We start from the raw sequence: 10,334 nt of genomic DNA on the forward strand, positions 1-10,334 counted from the left end.
GGTGGGAGGGACATTTCTAGAAACAGAGCTATGATGGGAATGAACAGAAGGAGACCTGTCCCTTACAGAAGGCACCCTAACAGCTTGGTTTACAGAAACATTACTACCAGTATGGTGAGAATATATGCTTTTGCTATGATGTGAGACAACACTATTTATTTGGTGTGGCTCATCATCATTACCATCTATGCTAGATTGTCTAGTAATGGGCAGGCTAGGAAGTTTCTTTCCTGAATCTTTTCCTGGGGGAGTCCCCGAATCAGATTGGGAACTATTAGGTACTTTTTCAACAGATGGGGCACCTATGGCCTTATCCTGTTCTCTAAGCATGTTAAGTAACAGTTCCAAGGAAGGATTCTTCCCTACACTCAAACCTCTCTCTATACAGAGACTCCTTGCTCTTTTCCAGCTAAGGTTGTCATATGCAAGTTTGGACAGATCCACACTTTGGCCTGTGCCAGACATTTTTTAGAGAGAGTTAAAGTGATAGAAAAAGAGAAAAAAGTTTTCAGAACTTTTTTGGAAAGACAGAAAAAAACTTTTTAAACTTTTAAGAACTTTTTGAAAGTTTAGAAGTACTTTTCAGCACTTAGAAAAGAGTGAAAAGAGGAAATGCAAAACTTTTTGGCTATGTGTATATACACTGACCTTGTTTTGTATATTTTTCTCTTATGAAAAGTACAATGACAAGAGTGGTAAGTAGTCTCAAGCACTTATCCCACCACTGCACAACCAATGTAGGAGGCTGGACTGGCTTGTAGTGAGTACCAAGGGGTACTTGCACCTTGCACCAGGCCCATTTATCCCTTATTAGTGTATAGGGTGTCTAGCAGCTTAGGCTTATAGATAATGGTAGCTTAGCAGAGCAGCTTAGGCTGAACTAGGAGACGTGTGAAGCTACTACAGTACCACTTAGTGTCATATGCACAATATCATAAGAAAACACAATACACAGTTATACTAAAAATAAAGGTACTTTATTTTTATGACAATATGCCAAAGTATCTTAGAGTGTACCCTCAGTGAGAGGATAGGAAATATACACAAGATATATATACACAATAGCAAAAATATGCAGTATAGTCTTAGAAAACAGTGCAAACAATGTATAGTTACAATAGGATGCAATGGGGAAACATAGGGATAGGGGCAACACAAACCATATACTCCAAAAGTGGAATGCGAACCACAAATGGACCCCAAACCTATGTGACCTTGTAGAGGGTCGCTGGGACTATTAGAAAATAGTGAAAGTTAGAAAAATAACCCTCCCCAAGACCCTGAAAAGTGAGTGCAAAGTGCACTAAAGTTCCCCTAAGGACAAAATAGTCGTGTTAGAGGAATAATGCAGGAAAGACACAAACCAGCAATGCAACAACTGTGGATTTCCAATCTAGGGTACCTGTGGAACAAGGGGACCAAGTCCAAAAGTCACAAGCAAGTCGGAGATGGGCAGATGCCCAGGAAATGCCAGCTGCGGGTGCAAAGAAGCTTCGACTGGACAGAAGAAGCTGAGGTTTCTGCAGGAACGAAAAGGGCTAGAGACTTCCCCTTTGGTGGACGGATCCCTCTCGCCTTGGAGAGTCGTGCAGAAGTGTTTTCCCGCCGAAAGGACGCCAACAAGCCTTGCTAGGCGCAAACCGTGCGTTTGGCGTTTTTGGACGCTGCTGGGGCCCAGGAGGGACCAGGAGGTCGCAAATTGGACCTGAAGAGAGAGGGGACGTCGAGCAAGACAAAGAGCCCTCACTGAAGCAGGTAGCACCCGGAAAAGTGCCAGAAACAGGCACTACAAGGATGCATGAAACGGTGCTCGCCGAAGTTGCACAAAGGAGTCCCACGTCGCCGGAGACCAACTTAGAAAGTCGTGCAATGCAGGTTAGAGTGCCGTGGACCCAGGCTTGGCTGTGCACAAAGGATTTCCGCCGGAAGTGCACAGGGGCCGGAGTAGCTGCAAAGTCGTGGTTCCCAGCAATGCAGCCCAGCGAGGTGAGGCAAGGACTTTCCTCCACCAAACTTGGGCTGAAGAGTCACTGGACTGTGGGGGTCACTTGGACAGAGTCGCTGGATTCGAGGGACCTCGCTCGTCGTGCTGAGAGGAGACCCAAGGGACCGGTGATGCAGCTTTTTGGTGCCTGCGGTTGCAGGGGGAAGATTCCGTCGACCCACGGGAGATTTCTTCGGAGCTTCTGGTGCAGAGAGGAGGCAGGCTACCCCCACAGCATGCACAAGCAGGAAAACAGTCGAGAAGGCGGCAGGATCAGCGTTACAGAGTTGCAGTAGTCGTCTTTGCTACTATGTTGCAGGTTTGCAGGCTTCCAGCGCGGTCAGCGGTCGTTTCCTTATCAGAAGGTGAAGTGAGAGATGCAGAGGAACTCGGATGAGCTCTTGCATTCGTTATCTAAAGTTTCCCCAGAGACAGAGACCCTAAATAGCCAGAAAAGAGGGTTTGGCTACTTAGGAGAGAGGATAGGCTACTAACACCTGAAGGAGCCTATCAGCAGGAGTCTCTGACGTCACCTGGTGGCACTGGCCACTCAGAGCAGTCCAGTGTGCCAGCAGCCCCTCTGTTTCCAAGATGGCAGAGGTCTGGAGCACACTGGAGGAGCTCTGGACACCTCCCAGGGGAGGTGCAGGTCAGGGGAGTGGTCACTCCCCTTTCCTTTGTCCAGTTTCGCGCCAGAGCAGGGGCTAAGGGGTCCCTGAACCGGTGTAGACTGGCTTATGCAGAATTGGGCACCTCTGTGCCCAACAAAGCATTTCCAGAGGCTGGGGGAGGCTACTCCTCCCCTGCCTTCACACCATTTTCCAAAGGGAGAGGGTGTCACACCCTCTCTCAGAGGAAGTTCTTTGTTCTGCCATCCTGGGCCAGGCCTGGCTGGACCCCAGGAGGGCAGCTGCCTGTCTGAGGGGTTGGCAGCAGCAGCAGCTGCAGTGAAACCCCAGGAAGGGCAGTTTGGCAGTACCAGGGTCTGTGCTACAGACCACTGGGATCATGGGATTGTGCCAACTATGCCAGGATGGCATAGAGGGGGCAATTCCATGATCATAGACATGTTACATGGCCATATTCGGAGTTACCATGGTGAAGCTACATATAGGTAGTGACCTATATGTAGTGCACGCGTGTAATGGTGTCCCCGCACTCACAAAGTTCAGGGAATTGGCTCTGAACAATGTGGGGGCACCTTGGCTAGTGCCAGGGTGCCCTCACACTAAGTAACTTTGCACCTAACCTTTACCAGGTAAAGGTTAGACATATAGGTGACTTATAAGTTACTTAAGTGCAGTGTAAAATGGCTGTGAAATAACGTGGACGTTATTTCACTCAGGCTGCAGTGGCAGGCCTGTGTAAGAATTGTCAGAGCTCCCTATGGGTGGCAAAAGAAATGCTGCAGCCCATAGGGATCTCCTGGAACCCCAATACCCTGGGTACCTCAGTACCATATACTAGGGAATTATAAGGGTGTTCCAGTAAGCCAATGTAAATTGGTAAAAATGGTCACTAGCCTGTCAGTGACAATTTGGAAAGAAATGAGAGAGCATAACCACTGAGGTTCTGATTAGCAGAGCCTCAGTGAGACAGTTAGTCACTACACAGGTAACACATTCAGGCACACTTATGAGCACTGGGGCCCTGGGTTACCAGGGTCCCAGTGACACATACAACTAAAACAACATATATACAGTGAAAAATGGGGGTAACATGCCAGGCAAGATGGTACTTTCCTACAGGTAGCATGTAGAATGCTAAGGGTAACAGCTTGAGGAGAAAGGGGGAGAAGACGCCATTCGCGCCGTACCTGTCTGATGATGAAATCATGGTCAATGCACAAAATCATTTTCAAACTAATGGCGCGGAGATGAGAGATACTGTATAAGTTGATAACATGGATTTACAAGCAGGTGATGTTGTTGAGGATACTTATGAAGTGAAATCTAAGGATGTACATGAAATAAAGGAATCCAGCCTTACTGCATTTTTCATTATCTCAATTACCTCCAAAGGTTCATAACATTTGCTCTCTCCTTTGGGTACTTTGAATGGCTTCTTTACTCTCACACACTGTCTGACTGTACTAACACATTTCCTAGTAGCATATTTACTATCATACCTGTTTTTTCCTTTATGTTGCATAGATTCAAGTTTCTCTTTTACAGAACTCTTTGACCATTCCACAATGCCAGATTTGAAAAACCAACCTGTTGTTAATTTGGTTCTATGATTTCTACCTCTCATTAAAACAAAAGGAGAATGCCCAGTTGCCTCACATTTTGTAACTCTATATGCCCACACCATTTTTTCTAATTGTACTTCCCAATTCTCGTAAGTTACGAACGGCCCTGTGTATAGTATTCTTTATGACACGGTTAAAGCGTTCAATCGTACCATTGCTATTGGGATTCTACAATGCAGTAGTTCTATGCGTGACTCCTAATCTTTCAAAATACTCATTGGCTTTGCGTGACGTGAATTGTACCCCATTGTCACTCAACAAGCATGCAGGTATGCCTTCCCGCTGAAACTTCTGGTCTAAGAATAATAAGATCTCATTTGTGTCCACCTTCTCCACAATTTTAATAATCGTCCATCTAGAGAACATATCCATGATTATGAACCGGAACAACCGTGGATTTTCTTGAATTTGACATAACAAGCTGTTACTGCATATTAAACCATTAGGTTAAGGTGTATAAATAAATAAAAACTGGTCATAAATCAAGCATCGCCTGTGTTGTTTGCCTGTTTTTAAACCCTCAAGCGCTGGGCCTTTCCAAATCCCTCCCCAGTGTTAAGCCCTTTTTTGGCTATTTAGGTAGTTCCTGCTTAGGTCTGCATAACTTACTTTCTACATAAGGTATCTACGCCAAGTTTGCATGCTTTAATTCCAACATCCTGGGAATTCTAAAGGTACCCAGGGTTTGTGGATACCCCTGGATAACACTGAGAAAACAAGCAAAATATAGCTAAATTTAGAGATTTGGGATAACGTCCTGGGTAAAATTGCCTGCTTTTCTCCCTAAAATGGCATCCACAAATGGTGTGCAGTTCTAAACTCACAATCTTCCCAGCTTTCAGGAACAAGCTGAGCCAAACCCCAAAAACAAATTTTGTACAGCAGTTTTGGCATTATTCAAAGAGGTATCCCGTTTTTCCTATTTGTTTTGTGCTCTCGAGCTACTTCCAGTTTCTGGTGGAAACCAGTGTGAAAACCATGGGTGATCCAGGAAAGCTAGTAGACTAAATTCCAAATTTTGCAAGAGTTCATACATGTAGATCCCTCAAGGGTCCCCCCCCCAAAAAAAACTGTTAAAATAAAGAAATTCTGAAATGAGTAGTAAAAAACACCCATTTATGAGAAAGTTTTTATCTGTAACTTTTTGTTACAGCAACAGATTTACAAAGCCATTATACTATCACGTCCTCTAGAGCCTTTTGGTTGTGGGGATATGGGGCTTGTGGGCTCTCCAAGACCCCAAGGTACCCAGAGCCACCAATTGAGCTGCACTCTACAATGTTTTTTTATTGTGTCCCAAGTACAGACCAATTCATATGGTAAAATATGTAGAGTAAGAAATGAGTGAAAAGGAAAAAAACTATGCATTTCTGGAATGGGCACAATATGTGGAACTTAGGAGAAGTGGTTATATGTACATCTCTGAATATGTGGGTACCTGTACTAGCATGTGATTTAGTGGGTACTTAGGGCACACATAGCACCATCACAAGTGGCAACGGTATGCCCAGACGCGAGCCCCATGCATGCTGCGCAACTGAATTCAAGCTATCCTGGCTGATGAGGGGTGATACACCAAAACCAGTCCAAGGATGCTTGTTTCTGGTCCAGGGAGGGCCTGGCTTGGAAGTTCAGACTGGACTGTTCCCATGGGGAGCAGGGTCAAGACTGATTTGCATATGACTGGGTCCAAACTAGGGTGGCATGGTGGGCAAAAAAATGATGGATTAAACACAGATCTTTGTGACTGGGGGTGAATATTTGCATTGTTCGGCATTCCGTCCGTCATCTGTTCTTTTTAATTTTTTTTTATTTTTTTTTTACTTGCTGCGCATATCAGGCTTTAAGCCAGAGGTATAACACAGCCTTTTAAATGTCCCCCAAGGTTGACCAAGCCCTGGAGAAAACTAAAAAGGATACAGAGATTGCAAAGTCCATGGGTTCACTTTAAACACCAAGCCCCCATAGCTTTTTTCATCACCCACCCTGTAAACCAGGCTCCAAAACAACCTCTTCAGATGCCTCGTCTTCATACCACGGACAGTCATCAATCCTTTCCCCGAGGCTACTAGGGGAGCACATACAGAGGCAATAACACAAATGGAAGAGGCAAGAGTGCTTCCCCACGTGATGCTACACCTGCCACAAAGCAATGACTCCCTTCTTCCCCCGATCATTCCACACCTGTTAGGTCATTACTGCAACAGTTCCTCCCCAGTTGGCAGTCCATAACATTGGGTTAGTGGGTGTTGGATACTATCCAATGCAGTTACTGACTGGTGCTCATTTCCACCCCTCTAAACCTTCTACCTCGCACTCACAGACTTTCTCTGGAATACATAACACTGCTGATGCAGGAGGTTCAGGCTGTGTTATCGAAAAAGCTATAGAACCCATTCCTACACAACATCAAGGGTCAGGAGTATACTGCCTGTACTTCATAATCCCCCAAAAGGTTGGTTCCCTATGGCCAGTCTTAGATCTGTGGCCATTTAATCGTTACATCCTATCATAGCTTTTACATACGATTCCACTTCTCCAACAAGACGATTTCCTCTTAGCACAAGACTTAAAGGACACCTAATTTCACATTTCCATAAACCCTGCACATTGCAAATATCTCAAATTTGTGATAGCAGGCAACCATTACCAGTTCAAAGTCTTTCCATTTGGGGTTACTACTGCACCTTAAGTATTCACAAAGTGCGTGGTGGTAGTAGCAGCACATTTACGCAGTCAAAACATCCAAGTCTTTCCACATCTGGATGACTGGCTCATCAAATCTAGCACTCTGTCTCCATCACACCAAACCTACCATAGACTTGCTAGATCAACTGGACTTCAACATCAGTTTTCAAAAATCTCACCTTCAGCTTCCACAGACTCAACCATATCTAGGAGCTGTTCTAAACACACAGTTGGGATTAGCTAATCCCAATAAAGCATTATTACACAACTTTGAAACCCAAATATCAAGCTTCCAGGCCAATCAAGAAGTCACAGTCAGAACAATCATGAGACTTCTGAGTACGATGACTTTGTGCATCGCCGAATGCATGTCTACACATGTCCATTACAGTAATTCTTGACACAACCATGGTCTCAGTCAGAGGGTCAGATGGAGGATCTGGTGTTCGTAGATAGCCACACTTATCGCTTTCTGCAGTGGTGGGATAAAAATAACTTGTTAAAGGGGCGGTCTTTCCTCAACCATACTCCTCAAACCATACGGACAACAGAAGCATCACAGACCGGCTGGGGTGCTCACCTTCAGGATTTCACAGTCCAGGGTCTCTGGGATACTAAACACCAGGGTCTCCACATCAACTACCTGGAGCTTCTAGCTGTTCACCTAGCGTTGAAAGCATTAACTCATCACCTAATCGGCAAAGTTGTCTTGAACCACACAGACAACATGACTACCATCTGCTATTTGGAAAAATAGGGGAGACATTGGCCCTCATTACGACCCTGACGGTGGGTGATAAAGTGGCGGTAACACCGCCAACAGGCTGGCGGTAAGTACCACCAAATTATGACCTTGGAGGTCATATCTCCAATAGACAGCCAATGTACCACACCAACCGCCAGGGCGGAAACAACAGTGTGAGAAAGTAGCCTCTTTCTAGCATGGTTACCCCCACTTTTGGCCTGTTTGTGAGTGTGTGTCAGTGCGTTCTACTGTGTCACTGGGATCCTGCTAGCCAGGACCCCAGTGCTCATAGATAAAAACCTATATGTCAGTGTGTTTTGCCTGTCTCACTGGGATCCTGCTAGCCAGGCCCCTACTGCTCATAGTTTGTGGCCTAATGTGTTTGTTGTCAGTAATGCTTGACTGTGTCACTGAGGCTCTGCTAATCAGAACCTCAGTGCTTATGCTCTCTCTGCTTTTACATTTGTCACTGTAGGCTAGCGACTTCATTCACCAATTTCAATTGGCACACTAGACCCCACCTTATAAGTCCCTAGTATATGGTACCTAGGTACCCAGGGCATTGGGGTTCCAGGAGATCCAGAAGGGCTGCAGCATTTCTTTTGCCACCCATAGGGAGCTCAGACAAACCCTTCCACAGGTCTTGCATTGCAGCCTCTGTGAAATAACGCACATGTTATTTCACAGCCATTTTCACTGCACTTAAGTAACTTATAAGTCACCTACATGTCTAACCTTCCCTTCCTGAAGGTTAGGTGCAAAGTTACTAAGTGTGAGGGCACCCTTGCACTAGCAATGGTGCCCCCACATAGTTCAGGGCCATTTCCCTGGACTTTGTGAGTGTGGGGGTCACCATTACACGTGTGCACTACATATAGGTCAATGCCCATATGTAGCTTCACAATGGTGACTCCGAATATGGCCATGTAACATGTCTAGGATTATGGAATTGTCCCCCCATTCCAAATCTGGTATCGGGGAGCCAATTCCATGCATCCTGGGGGCTCCACTATGGACCCCCAGTACTGCCAAACCAGATCTCTGAGGCTTGCACTGCAGCTACAGCTGCTGCCACATCACAGACAGGGTTCTGCCTTCCTGGGGTCTGAGCAGCTCAGTCCCAGGAAGCCAGAACAAAGCATTTCCTCTGAGTGCAGGGTGTTACACCCTCTCCCTTTGGAAATAGGTGTTACAGGCTGGGGAGGGGTAGCCTCTCCCAGCCTTTGGAAATGCTTTGAAGGGCACAGATGGTGCCCTCCTTGCATAAGCCAGTCTACACCGGTTCAGGGACCCCTTGTCCCCTGCTCTGGCGCGAAAGTGGACAAAGGAAAGGGGAGTGACCACTCCCCTATCAATCACTATCCTAGGGGTGGTGCCCAGAGCTCCTCCAGTGTGTCCCAGACTTCAGCCATCTTGCTTTGCAAGGTGTGGGGGCCCTCTGGAGGACTCTGAGTGGCCAGTGCCAGCAGGTGATGTCAGAGACCTCTCCTGATAGGTCCTTACCTGATAAGGTAGCCAGTCCCCCTCTCATGGCTATTTAGAGTCGCTCCTGTGGGTTCTCTTCAGATTCTGCTTGCAAGTTTCCTTCAGGAATCCTCTGCAACTATTACTTCATCCTCTGACCTCGGATCAATCGCAGCCTGCTCCAGGAACCGCTGTAACAGCAACAAAGTATCCACAAGGGATACTTTTCTTCTGCAACTTCAGCTCCAGCCAGCAACTGCAACAGTTTCCACGGTGTGTAAGCTCTGGGGACTCCCTGTCTTCATCCTGCACCAGAAGGACCGAAGAAATCTCCTGTGGGGTGACGGAGTCACTCCCCTGCTCACGCAGGCACCTTCTAAGACAACGACCGGTACCCTTGGACTCCTCTCACAGCGACAAGCGTGCTCCTAAGGACACAGAGGGTGGACCCCATCGACATAGACTGTCCTGAGGTCCTGCTGACGCAATTTGAAGGAGGTAAGACCTTGCCTTCCCTGAGAGCGAAGGTACCCCTGTGTACTGCGTCTTCTTCACCTCCTGAGGCCTCTGAGCACTATTTGCAAAATTCCTTTGTGCACTGCCTGGCCCAGGCCCCCAGCAATCCATCCTGCGGTGTTCAACTCGCTGAGTTGTTCTCCGGTGGCGTGGGACCTTCCTTTGTTGTGCTTCATCAGCCGCGTTTTGCACCTCCTTTGTCCCCGTGTCCTGGGACCTCCGTGGGTGCTGGCTGGCATCCTGAGGGCTCTCTAAGGTGCTGAGAGCCCCCTCTTGCTCCTCAAACAGAGTGGAGGCCCCCAGGTCCCTCCTGGGTCCGCCAGCGCCATTTGGATGCAAAATGCATATTTGTCGTAACCAAGGCTTGTTGGCGACTTCCAACACAAAATCATATCTGCATCCATCTTCACGTTGTGGGACATCTTCTGCATCATGCAGTAACCCGCTGGCATCTTCCTAAGGTGCATTCCTGCAGTCTTCGTCCAACCAAGGACTCTTCATTTGCACCCTCTTCTGGGTTGGCAGGGGCTCCTGCCCTTCCTGGAACTTCTTTCGACTTCTGGACTCAGTCCCCTTCTTTTGCAGGTCTTCAGGTCCAGGAATCCAGCAGTTGTTGTTTGCAGACTTGGTTGGTTATTGTAATAGGTGTAGTGTGTCCTAAGGAAACTTGCTGTACCTTACTCCTG

The sequence above is a fragment of the Pleurodeles waltl genome, chromosome 10, assembly GCF_031143425.1.
Source record: "Pleurodeles waltl isolate 20211129_DDA chromosome 10, aPleWal1.hap1.20221129, whole genome shotgun sequence".
Taxonomy (NCBI): Eukaryota; Metazoa; Chordata; class Amphibia; order Caudata; family Salamandridae; genus Pleurodeles; species Pleurodeles waltl.